We start from the raw sequence: 25,275 nt of genomic DNA on the forward strand, positions 1-25,275 counted from the left end.
CTTTAATGGCTTTGGACATTAATGTCTACTGCTGACCACTGAAATGGAATGGGTCTCTTTCCCCCTGCTATGGAATGGGTGCACAAAATTTTATCCAACCAGAACTTCTCCTCCTGGACTTTGAATTTCTGGATGAATGATGTGCAATGTGGGGATGCTTAGGGTCACATTTGTGGTGTTACCCAGATATAATTCGTACTAGAGTGTGAATCTTTTCTGTAGTTCTTGCTTTAGGGCCACTTAGAGGGTTGTAGATTGATGCCTGCTGTCCAAGAATTGTCCTCCAGACTTTCATTAATTTTTGTAAGCCCACTCAAGCCTGCCAATAAATTCTATTTTTGCCTAAGATGACTTGCATCAGTTTCTGTTGCTTGCAACCAAGAACCCTAATGGACATAACTGCTCCATCTCAAGATACATGGTACCTAAGGATGCCATAGAGAATGTCTAATTTCCAAATGGCTATCACACGGCTATCATGTGGCCTACGTGTGGTGACATTTCACCAAAATATACGTACCACTGATTTACAAATTATACTGTGCCTAAACAAATTTACTAAGCAGTCAAAATTGATGGGATTAATTAAAAATAACATCTCAGAATTCTTCAGAAAGTTGTGTTATTTTTCTTCAATGGGAAGATACATTGGTTTCAAATCCAAATTTTCTTGTAAGCTTACATGATCAAAATGGAATAGTTGCCCACTACAGACATTTTTATGACTTTCCTCTGCCTAAGAACAGCAACTTAGAGGAAGTGATTACTATTTTGCAACTAGCAAACACCTTTGTGTAATAGTAGAGAAATAAAGCTTTTACACTTAGCTCTATCTGCATGGTTTGTGTTATCTTGAAAGTTATTGCCTGAAAAATATTGCCAGTCTTCTGTACACCTTCCAGATATTTCTTTTTGTTGCCTTATGTTTAAGCCCTTAGGTTGCCTTATGTTAAATGAAATGCTTCAGGTCAATACTTTCTGAGGCAAAGTCAGAAAAAAAACAGCCCTCCAGCTAATCCATTTTTTTTTTCTTTTGCTAAACATTTATTCTTGTTCTAAACTGGAGTGTCTTTTACACCATGTAAAAAAGATACCAGCTTTTTTCTTGATGTTTGTATATTGTTTGGGAAAGCAAGTGAAGGGCATTAAACAATAATCCTTACTTCATTTTTTGCATTGTGCATTAACTGGACCCTACTTCACACAACTTGTTGTTTTTATTGAAACACTCTTATTCAATAGTAAAAATTTGAACAAACAAAAACCTCTTCAGCTTTCTAACTGGATTAACCTGAGCTAGTTACTGATTTTTTTTCTGAGCCTCACTTGCCTCAGTTTTCAGTAGAGAATACCTGAGGTTTCTTACCTCAAAAGGTTGTTGTAAGACTCGAATGAGGTAATTATGTATGTGACAGCACTTTTGAAAAGCATTTTAAAAAACAAGGCTGATGTTCAAAGAGACATAGACAACATTCCCTGTGTAAGGCTACCCTTGTCTGTAGCTGTTGAGCAATTCCCACAAAAGCAAATACTTACGTGGAAAAATATTCAACCTCACCAAGAATAAAAGTGTTTTCAAACAACAAAGAGATACCATTTTTACTTATTACAAAAAAACGTTTAGAAAATAAGGTTCCATACCAAAGAGACTAAGTTAAAAATGGGACTCATTCAGTGCAGATATTATGGTAATAATACTTTTGTTAAACAATTTGGCAATATGTCTATTGTGTCTTAAATATTTCATACTTTCTATCCACTTATTTCATTTACCCAGAATCACTTCCAATGCCTTACAGTGTGGTTATTTATAATAGTAAAAAATGAAAACAAATCAAATGACCAAAACCAGAAGAATGGTTCAGCGAATTTTATTATGTTAACACAGTGTATATCTACACAATGACACCCTTAAACTATGCTTTCAGAAATTTTCAACAAACTAGGGAAACTAGGTCTGATACATATTATTGGCTGTGTTAGACATTATGTGCATTGTGAATATGTATGTTATAAATTAACTGAAAAGAGCAGAATATGATATTTATATAAGACATAATTTCAAACATTTCAAATGTGCAAAAAAAAAAACAAAACAACAAATAAAACCTCACCTAGAACTAACATATGTAAAAATATTAACAGAGATTATCCCTGGATGTTGGCATTATGAGAGCTTTATTTTCTATTCCTTCATATTCTTTAGATTTTTCTGTATTAAACATTTTTTTTCTCTTTTTTTGTAATCAAAAATCTAGAAATTGTCATCAGGGACATGATATATAATCAGGGTAAAATGATATTGCTCATGTCTTAAATCTTTGACTTACTTAAGAAAAGCAATGATGGTTTAAGGACTTCTTGAAATGTAGATGCATCCAATCAGCTTCCACATAATTGGCTCTATTCCTGACTGTCCGTTACTCAACACACTCAGAGAGCATACAGAATTTTTAGGCTGGTATTGAGCTTTGTGACAGTCCAAGGAATCTCGCTTTCATGGAAGTCTTGAGAAATGCCATACTTCTTTAAAAGTAAGTCTGGAAATGTTCCTACTTTATACATCTTTGCATCTAATTTATATTGTAGAGGACACAATCTAACAGCAAGCTCCCCAGAAAGTTCTCTGCTTTCATGCCTCCCTATGGGAAGAGGTCCACCTAAGAGACATGGGTGTTTTTAAGAGATAACACCATTATAGTTCAATCCCTTTAGTGTAAGTTGTCCATTTCTGTGCTACCATATCATTCCTCAGGGGAACAACAGTCCTGGCTACAACAATTGATGTGACATTGCAGGCACAGGCAAAAGAGAGAGAGACAGAGAGGGAGAGGGAGAAGGGTGGCACAGAAAAAGCCTTTTATCTAGTTGTGACATATGTAAACTAGTACTTGGAGAAAAATGCTTCATGATATTCATTGGATATTCATTGTTTGAAAGTCACACCATTTCACTCAATTCAGTGCAGTGTATTTTTTTTTTAATTTTAGTCTTGAAGCAAGATTGAAATGTGTCTGTCTGTCTTCCAAAAATACAGAGATTATATTTAAATGATTTTATGGTCTATTGCATTGAATATACATTCAAAAACCACGGGTACATGGGTCATACCAGGAATATCTCTGAGAAATCTGTTTAAATAGTAAAATAATTATAAGAAGAAGTCTGCTAAAAAGAATTATAATTTCATGCTTAGTTTTATTAATCAACATCTGCTCTATACAAATCATAACACTGAAAAAATACAAAATCAGCAAATGGAACACTAGATCTCTTCCTATTCTCGAAGCTCACTCAAACACTCCCACAGTGTTCTTTGCCAGTCAAAGAAATGGTGGAGATAGAAGGGTAGCTTTATCTTCCAAACTTGGGGAGAACAACTAAAGTCATTAGGTCAGTCTCCAGGGACAAAACTGGGATAACTAATGGTACTAAGGACATGTTTCCACTTTGGATGGACAATGGCAGACCCTTAGAAATGAGGTCTAACAAAGACCAACATGAAAGTGTAAATGGGTCTATGAAAATCGAATGAGATATGCATAATAGGGAAAAAAAACTTTAAAAAGTAACTAGGCCAGTTAAATGGAACTGGTAAGTCATCTGTGGTAGCTTTAAGGAAGTGGCAGAATTGGGGAAAAATTTGCATTAGATATCTAAATGTTCGCAGGAATCAAAACCAGATGGTGAAGGTGGTAGACAGTGAAAAACTCAGTAATTTTCTAAATGAACTTGGAATGCCACAAAAAGGCCTTTCTGTGCTACCACAGTATGTTTTATTCCAACTGTTGAAAGTAGGAGTTGCAAACCCAAAGTCCAGTGGGGGCCAGGTGAGGGTGTAAGTAAGAGATGTGGGTTATATGTATGAGAACAGGGAAGACAGGTGTGGAGGACAGGGGGCACAAGAAAGAGGATGCTTCCTTCAACTGAGAGCCAGTCACTACTTGGCTGGACACTGCCACTATGTGAAAACATCGCCCGGATCTGATTTGTAAGAGAAGCTTACAAATCAGGAATCCTGGAAAGCAGGAATGTAAGCGAAGTTTCTTGATATTTAAAACAGTAGGTTGTGGGCCACAGTTTGTAACTTCTGACTTAAAGATAGAAAAGACATTTCTGAATGACATTTTAACCATTAAAAAAAAAAAAAAAAGGTAACTCGAATGGGAGAGTGTCCATAATCTATTGCCGAATGAAAAAAGTCCGTTGGAATTCAAAATATGTCAAGACATTCCATCTCGCAAATACCTGCTTTCGGAATTATGGGAGATGCAGACCAAATTATTTACAGAAGTTTGGCAGTGGGTAATAGCGACATAGATGTGTGTTGTTTTCTTTGTCCTCAATACGTATCACTTGTGATTATCAAATTTGATTGATTCTAAGATACATTTTTCCCTCCATTTCTCAAAACTGAGATTAGTCTTATAATTCACAGTCGCACATATAAGAGTGGTGCATCATACAATCAATAAATCTTAGATTCAATGAAATAGGATTTAAGAAGTTAAAAACAAAAATCTTAAGAGGAAAATTCATTAAATTCTGCTTCTTTTGCATCGATGCCTAAGGAAAATAATCTGGCAGTTACCTCTCTTTTTTCTTTCTTTCTTTCTTACCTTATTATTTTTTTTTTTTAGATTTTATTTATTTATTTGAGAGAGAGGGAGTGAGAGAGAAGTGGGAGGAGCGGAGGGAGGGGGACAAGCCGACTGCCCTAAGCAGAGAGCCCGATGAGGGACTCGATTCCAGGACCCTGAGATTATGACCTGAGCTGAAACCAAGAGTTAAAGGCTAAACTCACTGATCAACCTAGTGCCCCCCGTAGTTCCATTTCTTAGAACTTATCTAATTAAAAAAATTTCAGATAGAAACTGAAAATTCAATTACCTTCTTCATTGACTATTCAAATGCCAAATTTCTCTACACATTGGAGTTACTTTCCTTTTCCTTTTCATTTTAATGGCTAAGGTGTCCAGCCTCAAAACCCAAATCTTCAGGTGACCCTCACAGTCTCTGGTGCAGATTTTGGCTCATGTAAAAATTCTTGCTTCTAAAGAAAGTGATGACCAAACTGTTAAAGACAAATTGTTAGAACCTGTAATTGCCCCAGAAAGCAAAAAGATCTTTATTAAAGGCTTCAGATCAGAGGTATAATGCACTCCATATGGCTAGCCACATTATGGAACTGGGCAGTTCCACTCAGTGCCAGTTGAAGCACCCACAAGGTCTAGGGTCTGTCATACTGTTAGATTAAATTATGAATAATTCCTAGGAAATACTTAATGAATAATTTCTTTCCCCCGTCATATATGCCATTATGGCGTAGACCCTAAAGAAATTTCTAATAAAAGTATATTACATTCTCTTTTCTTCATTAGTAACTACAATATGTATGCCATTGATGTCAGGGGAGTTCAGTATAAATTTGCAATCAGATATATTGTGCAAGGTACCACAACAGCCAATATTAAAATACAACACACCCGGATCTAGTGATATGATGTATTTTTTTATGCTATAGACCATGAAATTATAGAATCTCCCATAGTTCTGACATATTATTTCTCCTCCTAAATCATTATAATCACCAGACCCATCTCATGCCTCAGTCTCTAAATGATAATGGAAGCAGAAGCACAGTATAATCAAGGAAGCTCTCAAGATTCATTTTCAGAAAAATATGATGCTCACCCTCACTAAGTAGAATTCTTCATTAATTAATAGTGTCGTTGATGGCATTATGTTACCCACCACCAAGTTTCTGAAAATCTTACTTTATGGCATCATAAAAATCAGAATCTGTGGAAAGTATTATATGAATAAATAGTCATATTATAGTCAAACAGGAAGAATGGTCTGAAGAGACTCTTAAAAATTCCTCAATCATCCCTGTTTTCAGGAAATGGTTCTTTCTCCTATGAACTGAGTGCATGGACTGAATTTTGTTTTCCAAACCAGCAAATGTTGCCATGGACAGGCTTAAGGGAGAGATACCTACCCTAGACTCCGCAAGAGGTAGATTATATGGACCTTCTCCCTGTGCTCTGCATCCCTAACATGACCACCTGAGTACAGTTCCTTACCAGCTCGCTTCCTGATCATGGCTTAGATATTAGTGAAACAAGCTCACATAATGCTTCCAGATTAACCATAAAGGAAGGATAAGACTCAAGTGTATAGAAGAGTGATACCTGGCCATAGCAGGCATACAATAAAAGTATCTGTTAAATAAGAGATTTTAGACCTTGTAAATATAATATATGTTCATTTGAGAGAAAGTATAAGTCCTCTTGACTGTTGTTCTACCCTATAATCTGTTCCTCCATTATAGACACGATTTCCAACCCTGTATAGAGTTGTGACCCTGTTCAATATATATCCATAGTGTGTGAATATATGTACACCACATTCTATAGTCTGTTTCCATCTTCTTAACAAATGTGATATCTGAGTGTAGAGATGTTTCATGAACTGCAATGTTTTTATTAACTGCAATAAGTCTATATTATTACCTGATTTTCTAATGATGGTCATAAAAATTGACCACAAGTTATTAAACAACTTATACATTACAAAATATTTGAGCCTTCGTTGGGAGACCTGTTTACTCTCATTTCCATCCCATCTTTTCAGTCCTCCTTTCTCTCCCTAGTATATACATTTTATACATCTTTGATGAAGTCTTCTGATTGCATAAAGACAGAGTAATTTGCCCTGAGAGTTTTGGTTCACAATTTGATGCATATTTATGTCATTATCTCTGTGGCCAAACCTCCTTAGCCTTGATACCCAGAACCTCATCATACTGGGAGAGGATTAGAGAATGAAATATGCAGGAAGAATTTAGCACAGTGCCTGGCACATAGAAATTTTCTACACTGAAGAGGTTGACATCGTTGATGTAACATCTATTACAAAATGGCTTCTTAGGAGACCTGCTAATACTGTCATATATCAATAGCCTAGAATAAAGTAACTTCTTCATCAAATAGGAATTAACCCTTCCTGTCAGCCAATAGTACCAAAGGATAATACACAACCAGCAGAATCCACATGATAATACTCCATGCTAGGAGACTACAATCACTATTACTATGAAATGAGTACATTTTAGATAATTTCCCCCCTCTTTATTTACTTTTGTCCTAATTTATAGTGCAGGAAACTAAGGGTCACTGCAGTATGTCTGTCTGACTTTGAAGCCACTGTTCTCAGTCAAAATTCTAACCTGTTTTCTATTCTTTCAGGTTAAAAAAGCTTCATATGAAAATAATTGCAAATCATACATTCCTAAAAAGTGAAATGGTTATTGTGTCTTTAAATAACTCCACTGAATGTTAACTCACACCCCACACAATTCACTCATTTGATTATTATTTTCTTAAACAAAATTTCCTGTTGAACACACTAGTAACACTTGTTCTTGAATATATATATATTATATATATATATAATATTATATATATATATATATATATATAGCCAATGGTACTATATATATATATATATATATATATATATATATATCCTTGCATCTACCACAGCACCAATTGTAGTCTAGCACCAGTCCATGACTACTTGAATATTTGTTGACTCAAAAGGCATTTCGGTTTTATAGTCAGTTCTTGACCAAGTGGTTCAAATCACTACTTTATTACACAATTCAAGTTATATGTGGTATGTAATATATTCAAAACTCGTCATAATCATAGAAGTTAAAAAATAAAATTTGTAATGTGTAGCTTGTGCTATATGCATGCCACTGAGTTTATTTATTAAATTATGTTTAAATACCTATATCAGAATGTGTCTGTAGAGATTTCCTACTCAGCATTCATGCAAAAGACCCAACAAACTGTTCAATAACTCAAAAAATAAAAGCTACTTTGTTGGGATAAATATTCTTGTCCATATGCTGGATGGCACTGATTGATGCCTTCCTGCTGGCATTGTTTAGACAGCTCAAAATTTAAGGCCATTGTGAGGCCCCTGCCATGTCATTCCTAGTTCTAAATTCCTGAACGGAAGCCATGACACTTGCATAGTGGTGCCGTCTGTCTTCAGAACCTTCTACTTCCTTTGTTGCCCACAATTTGTGCTCTATTTTCTCTTTTAACTATAGTCAAAAAAATAGAATATGGACAGAAATGGTTGCTACATCCTCTTTACTACAAGACTGAATGACAAATACAAAAAGGTAAACTCCTTTTAAAGCATGGCAAAGGAAAACTACATTATTCATTATTGGCTAGTTAGAAAAGTTCCTGGTGGTATTTTACACAACTGTTGGAGTACTCGGATTATCACACACCCAGTATGCATGATTCCCACTTGACATACTTGATAATAATTCCTATCTGGAAATTACACAAGAACTATAATGAGACACCATTACCTAAGAGCTACTTTCCTAAATGATTGCATTAGCGAGGTGTAAATCGATGAGTGGTGATTAATGAGGTTACCTTTCATTTGTGTTAATTCTGTGGTGCTCAATAAAATAAACTATGGTTGCTTAGACTAGTTAAAAAAAAAAACAGAGCTATAAAACTATTTTTTTTTGTTTTACTAACATTCCCTTATATGATTTGTCTAGTTTTCTGTGGCTGTTTTTGCATAGCATCCCAAAGAGGAAAAGAACAATTGTTTTTAAAAGGTAAGAATGCGCAATATTGAGATCGCACCATGGTTCTTCATTGCAATCAAAGAGGCAAAGGTATATTAAGAATGCCTGGCTTTGTTGAGTACTTGCTATGTGCCAGGCACTTTACAAAGAGCTTAACATGCATTGTATCACTGAATTCTCAAAAGAGCCATTTCACATTAAGACCATGTGAAAGGCATTCTATTGTGTTAGTCATTAGATGAAAGAATAGGAAAACCTTAAGACAATACCCCAAACTGTCAGAATGGGAAAAAATAAAAAACCAAAAAACAAAAAACAATGATGACTACTATTGGTCATAAAGTAGAACCAGTGGAACTCACACACCCTGTTAGAGAGTAAACTGGGATAATTACATTAGAAAGTTGTTTGCCTGATCCCCTAAAGTTGACTAAATACATACTCTACAACCCAGCAGTTCCATTCCTAAGTATAGACCCAATGGAAATGTGTACATATATTTACTAAAAGCATGTATAAGAATATCTATGGCAAAATATTCAAAGTAGCCCAAACTAGAAAGTAAACGAAGACTTATCAATAATAGAATACATAATAAATTGTGGTATATTCACAAAAGGGAACAATGCAACAACAAACAAACTATAGCTACATGCAACAATAAGTATGATCTTTCCAAACATAATATTGAAAGAAAGAAGACTCAAAAGAGTCCATATTGTATGATTTTATATATATAAAGTAAAAAATAGGTAACACTGATCAATGAGGCTAGAAGTCATGACAAAGGTGAACCTTGGTGAGCTGTTATTGACCAAAAATTGTAAAATAATATTGACCAAAATAGGGTAGGTAAGACTTAACATGATTTTGTTTCTTAATCTGAAAGCTGGGTACATGAATATGTTTGCTTTCTTAAAAGCTCATTGAGCTCTGTACTTATTATCTGTGTACTTTTCTGAATGTCTGATATCCCAATAAAACAGTTTACAAAGACACTTGGAGCGATCAAGGTCTATTGTTTTCCTCTATTTTATGGATGCAGATGTGGAGGATTGATGAAGTTAAGTGACATGGCTAAGGTCATGAAGGTAGAATATGAATCTAGGCAGTTTTCCTATAAATCCCTTGCTCTTAATTGTTGCTCTGGACTCCAGACAAAGAGATTTAGTTTTGTTCCTGTTTCCAATGCTTATCACTTGCCTATGATTACCCAGAATTAAAAGAATGGTAAGAATGAAGAAGATTCACTACGGACTTTTCATGCTGTTTCTTGAGTCTTCCTGTTTGGAGAGACCTGGGGGGGAAAAAAAACTTTACTCTGACCACAGTGACCTCACATCATGAGTATGACATGTGGGTAAATGACATGTCCAATTTCAGGTTATGAATGTTCCTCCAGGTTTGATCCCAAGGGGAGTAATTCAAAGGTGAAGACATATACATAGATATTGCCACTGCCCTGGAATATGGAATAAAGAAGATAAGAAGTGGAAGGGCTTCTAGTGAAATCTCCATAATGCGACATGAGTAGCTGTTGAGAAAGCTTCCAAAGAAGAATACAGATAGGAGGAGGCCAAAAAGACAGGTTCCTCACCAGTACCTACAGAGGAAGTTGCTATGGGTATTATAATGGAAACCAGGGTAATGAGTCTTCAGTTGAATAATAAGGTAGTCAATGATTATGCTGTGCTATGCTATTTTTATGGAATACTTACTCTGTAATGGTGTTCACTATAGTATGCATTGATGTGCAAACTAAATGCAAAATTTTGAGAACCTTCTTAATGATTCCTGTTTAAGACAGCACCCAAGAACCTGATTGTTTTTAATAATCTACCTTAGATAGCTCTGATGCAGCAATGATGCTCTGGAATACACTGGTTTAGTGAATGCCAAATGAAAGAAAATGACTACAAGGGGTGCTTCAGCTTATTTCAGGCCCTTGAGGTAAAGGGGCAAGAGCAAAATAGAATAGCAGAGAGAATTAATTCATTTCTCAAGCAACCCTTTTGCAGGTTAAATTTTAATCTACTTTTAAATTGCTTTACAAATATGACTGATTAAAATATAAGAAAATCAAGAACAAAAGAAAGAACAAAATAAATCCCTAGTAATCCAAGGTATGCAAACCAAATTCATTTCTTAAGTACACTCTTACACACACACACACACACACACACACACACAATTTCTTAAGCCCTCCAGGCTTTCTAAAAATTTTAGCATGATGGATATCCTGGAGTTAATTGAAGAAATAATTTAAAATGAGTGTTGATATATTCTGGGACTTGGAAAAAAATGATAGTAACACTAGTGGCTTACAATTTCAAAGCATGATATAAGATTATACTTATTATATTCTATACATATACCAATAGAAAATGTTTATTTTCCCTCAAGGTACTACTTATGATTATTGCATGATTATTTCTAAACACTAGAAAACTAATACCTAATTTAATATTTTATTCAATTTTCTCTTATATTATTCTTTTTAAAAAAACAAGGTGTAGGGTGTTTCAGAGAATTCTGTCTTTCCTGGCTAAAGTTATTAGAGAATATTGTATGTGTATGTATGTATGTATGTGTACATACACCCACACCCACACACACATATATGAAATTTTAACTTTAGTATTTAGCATATTTGTTAATGACATCTTATATTACAAAAACAGAGACTCCCATATAGTTTTTCAAACCATTTAGAGGAAAACCTAGAAATAGCTGTTCAGATATAAGAACAAGAACAGTATGATAAATATTACATTTAAAAAATTTGTCTCATGTTCTTTAGATTTTAAAGTTCTTAAAAATTTCCATTGTGAGTTTCTCCTCCTGAATAGTATGTGGTAGCAAATGAATATTAGACAAAGCTGGGTAAATTGCAAAGGTTATATTTTTATAGGCATCAGAAAGCAAGAAAAATCAGATAGACTACAATGTAAGAGAGAGGGGAAGCAGTAGGAAGTGAGTTGATAAATCGAGCAGTATTTTCCCTGGTAGCATTTGTTATGCTGGGCACAAGAATGAGATTCTTGTGCAAAAAGAAGGCCACTAGAGAAAGAAGAGTTTTTAGTAGAACAATGAAGCCAGAAAAAAAGTTGGAGATTTGAAGGCTTTCGAACAAATAGCCCATTTCTACATGAACTGATTACTCTCATCCTATGTGAAAAACTAAAAGAATGAACCAAATGATTGTGAAAGGGCACATGAAAAATCCCATAATCTTGAAGACTGAAGAAACAAAGCTCTTTTGGAGGAAAAGGCCTGAAAAGAACCCTCAAAGGCAGGATGGATTAGCACTAAAGATTTACAACTGATATTGCATAGGCACATTCACTGATTCTAGATGCAGCTGAAGCCAATATTCTAGAAAGGTACTCTTGAGAGATAAGAAAGTATATGATTTTTCTATATTTCTCTGTCATTGACAAGGTTGGAAGCTTAAGGGCCTTCGACACATGGACTTAATACATTTATTACAGTGTGAAGCTGCATAAGGTAAAAGGCCAAAGGGCTCATCTGAAGATTTTTGAAGGGCAGAAATGAATCTTCTGCAGAGATAGATTAGGTTTGCAAAAGCTACAGCCCAGCCCCAACCCAGCTGTTCCCTGATTTCATTTAACCAATCAGCTCCTCACAGTGTTTGCCTAAGAAGAAAAAAGAAGAGGCTTCTTTTGTGGAAGTTAACATTTGAAGTTTTTATACACAATGTCTTATATTCAGTAAAAAATGATTATATACAAGCAGCAGAATGGCCATAATCAACAACCAAGAGCAAAAACAGACCATAGAAATAAACCCACAGATAATCCAGATGCTGAAATAAGCCAATCAGATCATTAAAATAACTAGGATTAATGTGCTTACAGAAAAAGAGAAAAAGATGGGTGAAATAAAAGGAGGATAATTTCAAAATACAAACTTACACCTATAAAAATAATTACAATGGACAGATTAGTGCTAAAAAAATAATATGTGAATTTAGGAAATCAGTGGAAGACAGTATTGGAAAACTGAAGACAGGTCAATAAAAGACATTTAAACTGGAACCCAGCAAGAAAAAAGGATGGAAAGAACAAAAAAGAGCACAAGAGATATGTAAGTTAGTCAACAGTACTATCATACATGAAAATGGTGTCCCGGAAGAAAACAAGAAAGACAATGGAAAAGTTCCCAAAGAAATAAAAGACATCAGTGTAAATATTCAGAAATCTCAGATAACCCTAAATAGATTTTTAAAAAAACTTCAACAAATTATGAGAATTAGAGAGGGCAGGACTGCACTCTACCCAGCTCTGTGTCTTGCAATATTATGGGAAGGAAGGCATCAAGTACAGAAAAGACACTTAATAAATCTTTGTTGAAGTAATTATTCCTTGCATAACCTTCTACTAGCACCATTATGTTTTGCAAATATTTTTGTAGAAATTTCACAACATGATCAAACCTATGAATCAATTATCTCCCTAGAATTAGGAAATATTTTTATGAAAAGGGACTTGGGGAATCCCCTAGTTAATAGTTTTAAGTTGAACTTTGTTGGTTCCCAGAGCTTTGATTTTGTTCCATTAAAGAGGGCCATGATGAGAAAGAGAGATACTGTGAAAGAGGGCTCTGGGGCACCCATTTTTGCTTTATACAAAATTGCCCTGCTTTTATCTGGTTCACAGGTTTGTACTCATCATGTTTCATTTGGGGAAAAAAAAAAAAGTTCTTCAGATTAAAAAAAATGGTTGTGGAACCATGAATCTATTGCATGCTCCCCCCCCCTTTATATAACAGATAATATAATTGAGGCCTGGAGACACAATGTGACCTTCTCAAGGTTACTTTGCTAATTAATGGCAGAACAAGAACCAGACTAAACGTCTCCTGAATTCTGTTCACGGCCTTTTCTAATACATCCCACTGCTTCTCCTCATCTAAGAATTTATGCAAAAAAGGGTACTTTTATAACATAATCATTAAGAACATGGTACTTTCTATCACATCATTTGAATATTTGTTCTGAACTCCTATAAACTCATTATTTTGCTTATACTGCAAAACAGACATAATTTAATTTCATTGTTCCTTCCAGTCTTTTTCTCTATTTCCATAATCCCTGACCCTTTTTAAGCTCCTTTTCTCACACTTGCTTGAAGGATGTAGCCATAAGGTTGTATCATATAGATATGATTAGGACCATCTTAGTAACACTTCTTGATCTCAATTTTAGGTTCAAATCTGGCTCAAGACCCCTTAATTTGAAACTTTTCCTGAATGGCATGGCAGGGTAGTCATTTGTTAATTAAAATTTTCCTACCACTAAACGTATTTTTTGTACTTGCCCTTGTATTGTCTTAAATTAATACCTTTTTTTTTAAAAAAAGTTAATTATATAGACACAATAAATGCTTGCACAAAATTCAAAATATACAAAAGAATATACAGTGATAAATAAGTTGTTATCCAATCTCTAACAAATTCATCTCTTCTGGGATAACAAATCTATTATGTATTTTCCTTTTTTATACAAATGGGAGTTTACTGTAACACTATTCTGTACTTAGCTATTTTCCTTTAACAATATATTTTTTAAAGATTTATTTATTTATTTGAGATAGAGAGGGCATAAGCAGGAGGGGCAGAGGGAGAGGGAGAGAGAGAATCTAAGACAAACTCCACACTGAGTCTGGAGCCAACACAAGGCTTGATCTCATGACCCTGAGATCGTGGCTTGAGCTGAAACCAAGAGTTCGATGCTCAATCAACTGTGCCACCAGGAACCCCTTAACAATATTCTTAGATGTGACAATTTATTTGTACTCACAGAGATGCTTCTTTCTCTAATTGGCTACATAGTATTCCATTGTATACACTGAAATACATTTATTGTATTCTCTACTGATGGATATTTGAGTTGGTTTCACTGTTTTTATATAGCAAGGAGTGTTGCAATGAGAACTGTGCACTTTGCTCATAACTGAAAATGTTCTAGAAATAAAATTATTAGAATTATTGCATTTCTGGGATAGGTATTGCTAAATGGCACTCCAAAGGAATTATAACAAATTGTACTTTGATCCTTATAATGTTGACAACAATTTGCACTCATACCCTTGCTAACAAGTTGGTTATAAAACTGTTTTTTACCCAGACAAAGCCAATATGCTAGGTGAAATGGCGTTTCATTACTTTGCATTTATCTTATGAAGACTATAGATGAACATTTTTTCCAAACTTGTTAGTGATAGTTGTATTTCTTTTTCTTTTGTCCATTTTCCTATTATGTTGTAATCTTTTGTATAGATTTGTAGGAATATAGTATCTATTAAAAATTAATTCTTTTGAGTTATGTGTGGGAAAAATACTTCTGAATTTCTTTTCTTTTGATATTTTTGTGACATTCTTTTGCTATGTGATTTCTTTGTGTTTATGCAATATTTATCATTTTTAAATGGTTTCTGAGTTTCTCATCATATACAGAAAGGCCTTTCCCATCCCTTTCCCCTTAGTGTATAATAATAAAGTCATATAAATATTTTAAAAGGTCTATATTTTTATTTAGTATGTTAATAATTTCATTTTGCAAGTTTCAGTCTGATCAATTCAGAATTTATTTTGCTATAAGCTATGAGGTAGGGATACAGATTTATTTTTTCCTGATATCAAACCCAATTTTCAGAGAATTTTTTCTTCTTATTTTATCAACCTTCTATTAACCTCAATAATTTAGCCTTTTCTCTTAAGTTTGTAACTGAAGTTCAGAAACCTAGTTTTTAATAATTGGTGCAGTAGTGAGTATTAAGTTTGCTCTCAGTACATGTTTATAAAACTGAAATGATACAGACAGCAGAGTACTTTAATGATCACTTCTATAAAATATGTGGGTATTAGATCAATCTCATTTTATATTTTTTCCTTTTTTCAAGTTCAAATGAATAATTTAATTGATTCCATTTCCTTTTTCTTTCCAGCTAATATCTTCAGAATACCTATTTCAAAAATAAAATGTATTCTCAAATGTGATCATTTTTATTTAAATCTGTTATTTTCTTCTCAGTGTTATATATTTTAAACACCGAACATAAGTCGTTGTTAATAACTTGTAAAAATTAGTCAAAAAATGGCAAGACAAAACCAATCATATAACTTTCCTTAGAGAAATACAGAAAACACTTTTCATTTCTGTGTTCATGTTACGTCCTCAGTATTCTCTCTGGTATGTACACTACAAAGTGGGGTTTGGAAACCACATTAAAAACAAACTTTATGCATTAGATGACAATTAAAGAAATCGAAATAAGACTATGCTATAATTAAAAAAAATGGCTGCAGGAGTTAGAAAGAACCACTCGTGACCATACGTTACAAAAGTCCCTGGACAACAGACCCAATGCCCATCAATATTTTATGTATGTTTTATTTGCCTATTTATTCTGCAGTTCAATAAAAATTACATGTTGCTATGGAAACATGAAAAATCACAGATACCTGCTCTACTCAGAATTATGGCATTTCACTTTCTTAATGAAACACACATATCATAGGGGCTTAAGCCTTGTATTTGGTCATAAGTTTTGAAAAGTAAAATCTGTTAATGAATGATCAGTTAGTTATTTTTGGTATTTGTAGCAATTTAGCCAAAGTGCTGGAAATACTACATTTAAAAAAATACATAAAAAAACATACATCTAAAGCAACGTAAGCCAAAGTGCCGTCTTCCCTTCCAGTATGAGGATTTGTTTTTCATATTCTTAAAAATAGTATCTAGGTTAATGCCCACCTGTGGGTAACATGATTCTTTTTAGAAAGAGAAAGAGGATAATTTTTTTTTTTTTTTCTTAGCAGGGACTGGAAAGGTGACTTCAAGAAACATGGAGCCCCCACCTTCTTGAGCAGACATGTTGCCACTATCCCGTGTTTTCAGAATCCATTCCAAGTGGACTAAAAATTCCACACCAAGATTTCCCGGTGCCCGCCACTGGTGCAAACAGTATCTAGTGATGTCTGCACAAGTGTCAGAGAGGTGGAGAAATCCTTCAAATCTGTTAAATGTGGAATAAAGAGGAGAATAACTTGAATTAAATTCCTGTCCCCACTTGAAATAGACTCTGACTGTGCCTCTGTACCTGGCCCTGATTTTTGCATGAAAATATTCCTTTTGTCCCTATCTGGTGCTAGCCTTCAAAAAGGAACAGGGTTTAAAAAGCAGGAAATAATGTGAGATTTTAAGCAAACAGTTCAATATTCTTTTAGAATGCTCTCTGTATTCAAAAGCACTTTGATTTATATCTTTAGGAGTCTTTGAAACTGTACCTCTTTTAAAAGACCATCCCTGATTTGGGGTCTTTGTTCCTTTATGAGCTTTGTCCCCGATTTCTAATATAGAGACCCGAGAGGCATGTTGTTAAAGGAAGGAAAAATAATTTTTAAAAAGCCTGGCAAACTGTGTTAAATATGCTTTTGAAAATTAAGTTTAATATAAAGTTCAGTATAACCATCACCATTGAAAGTATTGTCTGTGCCAAATAACTCTTCAATAAAAATATCCTTTGTTTTCCTGTAATGTAATTAAAAGTGAACCCAAAAGGGCAGCAATAAATCAAGGTGCACAAAAGCAGAAAAATATTATAATTAATATTTAACATAAGTTTTGATTGCTTTTAGAGTAAGTATTAAAAATATCAATTAGAATATATATTCAAAGTTTTCTTCCTTTCCCATTACACAGTGGAAGGGGCTATTTTTAATTCTGGATACTACAAACCAAATAATACATAGTCCCTAATTAAATAAAAGACTGCAATTGAATTGAGAATTTCTGCTGATGTCATACATAATGAAAGCACAGCTCCAGGTTTGAATGAATGGCAGCCGAACCCTGAGAATGAATTACAATGTTAGCATTCAATCAGGGACTAGGTATTGTTATTTGTAATAGATGTAAAATGATTATTATTATTTTTAAATACAGACAAAGGGAAGGAAATTTGAATTCAAAAATCTGAGACTAGGAGGCAAAAAGATTAGAAAGTATATGATTAAAGTGGATATACTGTATTGGAAAATGAAATGTACAAATTTACTAGGGAATAATTGCTTTATATATTATATATAGATAAATAGCTGGTAGAACCATATCCATATCTATGTGGGGATAGAAGTGTGTATAGAGCCTCTAAATAGAATAAGACTTTCAGTTTGCAGGCATTTATTTTAAAATATTAAAAAGGAACTTATGATATAATGAAAGGGTAAAATGGTATACATTTAGCTGATCTAAAATTCTGCACAAAATGCTGTGATTTACAACTGCTATCAGAACATATCAAAGACTGTCTTTGAGAACTTATTTTCAGAGGCACATTTTTAATTTCCACATATGGTGAATTAAGTATGTAAATCCAATATGGCTAATTATTTATTGTTGTTGAGTATTGACAATATGCTTGACTCAGCATAAGGCACGGAAAATAATGTGTTTTCTACCCTTAGGGGTTTCAGACAAAGAGAGACAGTGACTTCTACCTCCACCCCCCCACCCCCCCATCTCCACCCCGCTTCCTAACTCAGATTATCATTATAATACAAGTACTGAAGAGTGTCATTTCTAATCTTCCACCTAATCTCTCCTCAAAGTTTTGCTGGTCACTCCCCCTGTCTTATTGCCAGGTGGGGAAAAAATAGACTATATCCTATAAAAGATGCATTCAACTCTAAAACAAAAGTGTGGAATTGTACTGAGGCACCAAGACAGGCAGAAACTCTGAAAGTTTTGAGGGAAACAAGTAGGAGTAGAGAGTTTTGAAAGAATTTCAGAAAATTAATGGGTCAGGACACTGATGGCTACAAATGAAGAAAAATAATATGACAAAGAAATAATTATATAGAAAAACTCCATTAGTTCTGTAGAACCAGAGTCCCACAGTTGTAATGTTCATCAATTCAAAATACTACTAGTACAACCATTTGGCTCGCTACCGTTTAGTTATTTGTGAATAACACCTACCTACAACATAGTGACGAGAAAGTAAGCAGAGGTTCCTGGTTCTCAAGAACAAGGGGAATGATAGAATTAGAACTATCTTGCAATTAATTACTCATTGACTTAATTGCACATCACAAGCACAACTTTCTTAGAATACTAATATGAATGCTACCATCATCAATTAGATTCCTGAAGACAGTTAAGTACATTTTTGGCCATTGCTTTCCTATTCTTGCATTTCTTTTAGAGTTGTACTATATTTACATTGAAAGAGCATGTAATCTAAGTTCTACAAATACATATATTCAAAAAAGCCCTTTTTGATGTATCTCTGGTCATTTTGGTTATCAGAAACTTTCTTGGCTTCTTACAGATAGCCATGACTGGTGGATATGTTTGTTTTTGTGGGTTTGTCATCATTGTTTGCATTTCAGGGCTTGTGGTGGTATGCTGTCACTTTTTCTTATTGAAAATACTGTCTAGAGGGTTCTGGTGTGGCCATCTCGTTGTTCCGCTGTTTCTATGATTGTTGAGGAACATCTAAAAACTATATTGCTCTACAGCTGCTACCTTTCCAAAATTCTGTCCTAAATGTTTTCAGTGCATTATTTCACTTAATTTTTACAACAAGCTTAGAAATCAGTCTTAATGCCCTCATTTTACAAAAATAAAAACAGAAGACTCATCAGTGATAAATACTTGCCTAAGATCAAACAGCCAATTGCTGATGGTAAACTATTTGACCTCCGGTGGAACTTGTCAGTCCATACGTTTAGCTCCAATTCTGCACTGCAGTAATTTCACTGATGGCATAAATGTGTGTGTGTGTGTTTTTTTTTTAACTGGGGCCTTTTAATTTCTAAGTAAGATAAGCTTTCAAAGGAAAATTTCGATGCACTAGCCAAGTTTTAATAATCTTGCCCTATATAACACTATGTATATTATCACACACACATACACACACACACACACACACCCCTACCCACACACACGATTTCCTTTCAGAACTTTTGTATAATCACTAAAGAAATTTCCACTGGATTATTTTTTTAAAAATTCCTGCATGAATGCTTTATGTTTCTGGTAAATGGACTGCTTTCATCAAGTCTTTACGAAATACTAAGAATAGGTAGTATCATTTGTGGACAGAACACAAGACAAATGATCAGAATTCCTAGGTTTCATTCTTGATTCTGTCATCAGCATACTGTGTGGCCTTCTGAAAGCGCATTTAGTCATATGATTATAAACTCCTTCAACACTGACATTAATTCACTCCTGCAAAGTTAGCTTCTTGTATCTAATGTCCTTTGACATCATCTGGAGACAATAGTTGGAGCAAATACGATAAGAGGCACATAATGGATTATGTATTGATGACATAAAGGAGGCATGCATAATGAGTGGAAGATAAATTCCAAGCTAGTATGACAATAAAGGGATTGTTCCGTTCTCTTTAAAAATAGAAGAAAAGGCATTTTTAGTTTTCAAAATCCATTCGGACAAGAGTCTCATTAATAAACTAATTTCTCTGATTGTGTTGGTCAGTATCTGAGATGGATTTTTATACATGAGAAACTTCCATGGAAAATACCCTGTTTTCAACTTCAAATTCGTGGCTTAGCAATAACAGTGCCAAAGAAAACCCAAGGTTACTTGGGAGAAATCAGTTTCAGACATACATATATTTGGGCATTTTCTCACTAAGAGCTCAACGTTGGATTAAGTGTTGCGGACTAAAAGTAAAACCAAAGGGACAGTCAGAGAGCACTGGGAATTCTTGGGTGTTCTGGCTTCTTACATTTTCATGGAGTTTCTCTGTGTATATGCAGTGAGAATTAAAAGGTAAATCCATGTTGTGAAATGTTTTCCTTCTTCCTCTCACTGTCAGAAACAAATTTAGAATTATTATATAATTCTTTCATTACTAACATCTGTTTACACCAAGTTATAGAGCATGAGGAAAGACATGAATCTCTCTGGTTTGGACTCACTCTTAGCGACCTAAAATCTTTGCCACACTGGAGCATTTCCTATGTATACACAGGGAGGAGAGATGGAGGAAGGGGAGGAGAAAATGAATAGATACAATGTCATAGAGAAAACAGAATCCAGGAATCATTTGGACTGTGCCCTATAACTCAGTCTATATGGTTAAGTAGCCATCCCTGCTATTTCTCCTTCATTGGGAGCTGACATTCTAGAGAGAGCTTCACCTAACAGGATGGAAGTTCCAAGTGTTTTTATTTTAAGTATGTGTGAGGGGAAAAAAAAAAAAAAACAGTAATAGAATCACTTCACTTCATGAACAGGGCAAACCATGTTAATTCATTATAATTTGAGGCTAATTATGTGTGGATGACACTGAATAGCAGTAATTATTTTAGATCCAAATCACAGTGTCTTCAAGCTATAAGACAAGTAGGGAGAATATAACCTATACTAAGATTTCTAAATGGTTCATTGAGACAGTTCAGAGATCCTCTGAGACGACTTTTCAGTATCTAACAGTTTAGATGCTCTTGGGTAAAAGTGTGGTAGGGGATGGGAGGAGGTATAAGAGACTCTAATGACCCTATCCCCTCCCCCCCAACCAAAAAATGAGTCCCATCCTCTGCATTCTGGCATTTCTTTTTTTCATTGCAGTCCTTAATCTCACTTTGAAAATATTTGCATCTTAACCACCTAGTTGTTGAAATTTTCCATTTTCTGGCCAACTTCACAGGTAAGTAAATCCCAACTTTAGCTATGTAATCTTATTAAATGCAGAACCAACAGGAAAAGGTAACAAGTAGAATCCATGAGTCTAAGTCTTAAGCTTTGATGCAAATGGGGGCATGGGTAGAGTTTTGAACAATGAATCTGCTAAAAGGGCATTATGAAGTTTTAAGCAGCTACATGTTAAACAGGATGAAAAAGTGATGTTGAAGATGATGATGATGATGATGATGATGATGAAGAAGGAGGTGGAGGAGAAGAAAGATAATGTAAGAAAGGAAATGAAGAATTAAATCATCTTTCCTCCATCTGGTTGTTGTCTGTAAAGTCTAGTCTACTCTGCTAAAATTTTGATATAATATTTCTACAGACATAATAATCATAATAGTAATCATAATATAAACATCATTATTTTTATCTGCAAAGTGGCTATCTTTCCACTGGGGCATTGGCCCTTATCCACACTGCCTTTGTTTTGTGGGACTATCATTTATAGAACCCAATGAATGTAGAGGTGAGCACTTGACCCAGAATGGCTCATTCCTAAGGTATCTCATATTTTTGGATACAAAAGTTGACACATAACTACACAGGTAGAGCCCTTTAGCAGATTTAATACAGATAGCAGGAGAGATAAGATTCTCTTCCATTTGGATAACAAGCTATAAAGAGCTAGTTTGAAATTATAATGTTGCCAGCAGCAACCTTCTTTAGTGTGAGAGGATCTGGACCATCTGGCAAAAAAGAATAAAACAAATATGAAAAAAAAAAAATCTAGCTGCACTAATAGCTGGTGACAGAGCAAGCCCTGACACCATTTTTGAGCCTCTGAATCCACCTTTTCTGATGCCAATTCAACATTTAACTTCTTAGTTGCATGAGGAAATCATTTTCTTCTCCAGACATTTTAGTTGTGTGTGTGTGTTTTTTAAGGGGCTAGTTTGAGTTTGTCTTTTATTACATAAAACTAGAAAAGTTTTGACTAATGTGACTTGGAAGGTCATAACTAATTCTTTATCATTTGCATAGTTAAAAAGCCAGAAGACAGTAGGGAATAATCAATTAGGGTGCGTAAATTGACTTCATATCTACTTGAAATGACTGATTTGACTATTTACCAGTAACTGAAACATAAGTAGCAAGTTTGCTTTATGAAAGTTTATGAATTAAAAGTAATTCAACAAAGACAAAAATAAACCTAAATAAAATATTTTCATGTATATTAATTCAACTGGGGTTTAGATCACAGGTTGAGAAACTTTCTTCCTAACAGGTCAGAAAGGAAATATTTTGGCTCTGTGGGCCAAATAATCTTTGTTACTACTCAATTTTGCTGTTACAGCATGAAAACAGTCACAAACAATACATTAAAAAGTAGCATGGTTATATGCCAATAAAACTTTATTAACAAAAACAAATGAGGACCTGGATTTGGCACATAGGCTAGAGTTTCCCAACCTCTATTTAGGAGAGTAACTCTGTATTTTTCTTCACCACAAATTTGCTAAAATAACTACATTCTACCAGGTGACATTTCTAGCCTCATAAAGATTCAGAGATGTGTATGGAAAAGTTCCTATCCTTAAGGACTTTGTAATATGATAGGAAAATAAAACAAGTTTATCCCTAAATTATCATTCAAATCAAATATCAAGTGTCTTAAAAATAAAATAAAATTATATGGAAGCCCAGAGGTGGATATTAAGTCTACTGAGAGCACATTTTCCCCAATGGACTGTAAGGATGTTATTTACTCAGGATGACAATTAACCCCATGTTATTCTATGTTGCTATGTGACAGAGAGAAAAAAACATAATTATTGCACTCTTCTCCTCTTTCCTCACCTTAGAAGGAAGATTCTCTGCCCTGCTCAGAAAGAGACCTTTTGGAGTTGATCTAGATTTAATAGTGGAAAGGGGCAATTAAAGATGTGCAAAGAGAGCTGGTAGCAATAGCTCTACAAAAGAAAGGACATGGAGATACATAAGGAACAATTTCCCATTTCCTGTTCCAGATTTGGAATGAGATTATTGGGAACAAATCCTTATTCTAAAAAAATACCTCCATCACATCTAAATGTTTGGAGTCATATTTCTGTTGCTTTTGAGAGCCATAACATGCAACAGAGGGCATTAAAACGGGAGGGAGAAGACCCAGATTAAATGGATGTTAAATATATAAATGATATTGGATGTTTTGAGTTAGAAACATCCTTGGGAAACACACAGGGTATATCCTTTTTATTCAGTTTTCTGCAAAATCCTCCTAAGACAGGTCATGAGCAGGTGGTTGGGGACATAAGAAAAGGTTCTGTGGATTGGACTCTGAGACTCTTACCCTCAGCTCAACCAGAGCTAATGAGCTTGTTTGTAACCTGTTTTATATACTAGGGTTCCAGACAAGATACTTGAAAAAAAGAAACTTGAAAAAGAAATGCTTTAATCCTATTGAGTTGTGTCACACAGGTTGAGTCAGAGCCAGAACTAGATCTCATAGTTAGTTTCCTTTTTGACTACCCAGGATTGCTCTTTCATGTGCATTCTCATATTTGAAGCTGAGCTGCCTGAATCCATGAAGGGAATTATATCACATTCAAGTGATCAGCTCTGGAGTCACATATTAGTGTTTAATACCAGAATCCCTGCTATGGCCAAATGCTATTGTTTCCTATGTGTTTGCTTAGAGCAAAGGGCTATACACATATTTGTTAAATCCAATTGAAGGTATTTGTGCCTCCATACCTGATAAATTAGATGTACAATTTTCTCATCCTCTGAGACCTGTGTCCTTGGAACTGGGCTTCCCCTTTCCCTCTTACATAACTGTTTCTGTCATTTCATCAAGAAATGCTGGCGATCTAAAAGGAGAACCGTATTTTTCTTCTTCACTGTAGTACTGGACAAAGGGCTTCAAATGGATCTAGTCAGTCTCTGAGGACATCTAAGACTGTATCCTTTTACACTGTGGTTTGCTTGTAGAGTCCATCCAAGCATCCCACTTGTGTTTATATTCACTTGTGCATATACTATATACAATTTCTTCATTTATTTGAGTTCCTGACTACCTTGCACTGAAAATGTCTACTTGAAAAATTCTATCTGGATTTTCGGTAACATTCTCTGTTTTAGTGGAAGCCAAAGAGGTCTACTTAATTTACTCCTCTGGTCGATGAGTCACATGGACTTTTACTTCCGGTCACTGAGATATAAAGTAAGGTTCCTGCTGCAACAGAAATAATGAATATGATGGACCATTGAAGAATGAGTATTAGTAAAAAGACTGCAGCACAAGAAGTGATTAGTTTTGGTTGTCCACAAGTTCTAACTCATATGACACATACTCATAGATAAAACCTTTATGTTCAGTTCTTACTAAAATAGTTTATTTATTGTTCCATGAAGCAGCTGTCCTCTGGCTTGCTCACTGAACACCAATACAGAATTACCTGGCAATCTGTTTAGATTTGATATACAACAATCCCCACAAAAACCAATAATTTGAGAGGCTGAGGGGGTTCCACACACTGTCTAAGTGCTCCAAGTTCACCACCTGCTGAGAGTCAAGAGCCAGAAGAAGAGGCAGATCCCACCCATCTCTCTTCAAGCTTGCCATTTTGGCAAGAGCACCAAAAAGGGTAGGAAGGTAGTTCTATGACAAAATATTCCATAGATCTTAAGGAAAATACAGTCTACAGAAATGAAGAGTTTGTGTTGGCCTCCAGAAAATGAATAAGCTTGAAGGAGAGACCACTATACTGAAGACTGAAGATGGGAATGAATAGTACCATGAAATCAATAACAGAATACCATTTGCTCTATTTTTTTTTTAAATGTCAGCTTTTGGATCAATGAACAAATTTTAACAAGCATTTATTTCACTTTAAATTTCATATATTTTATATAACTATTCCGAAAGTTCTGTGTGAATGTATTAACCATAAAACAT

The 25,275-nt window shown here is 34.6% G+C and overlaps 1 long non-coding RNA gene across 2 annotated transcripts; it reads left to right on the forward strand.

Moving 5' to 3' along the window:
• The first annotated feature begins 8,058 nt into the window (after positions 1-8,058).
• LOC101684266 lies at positions 8,059-16,713 on the forward strand. Of its 2 annotated transcripts, none has more exons than XR_001178645.2 (3): positions 8,059-8,200; positions 8,600-8,659; positions 16,469-16,713. It is a non-coding gene; the product is annotated as an uncharacterized LOC101684266 (long non-coding RNA). The 2 variants fall into 2 exon arrangements; XR_006609132.1 differs by lacking the exon at positions 16,469-16,713 and adding an exon at positions 10,032-10,294.
• Positions 16,714-25,275: the final 8,562 nt, after the last annotated feature.

The sequence above is a fragment of the Mustela putorius genome, unplaced genomic scaffold (assembly GCF_011764305.1).
Source record: "Mustela putorius furo isolate JIRA1106 unplaced genomic scaffold, ASM1176430v1.1 tig00000095_pilon_pilon_pilon, whole genome shotgun sequence".
In the NCBI taxonomy this organism is placed as follows: domain Eukaryota; kingdom Metazoa; phylum Chordata; class Mammalia; order Carnivora; family Mustelidae; genus Mustela; species Mustela putorius.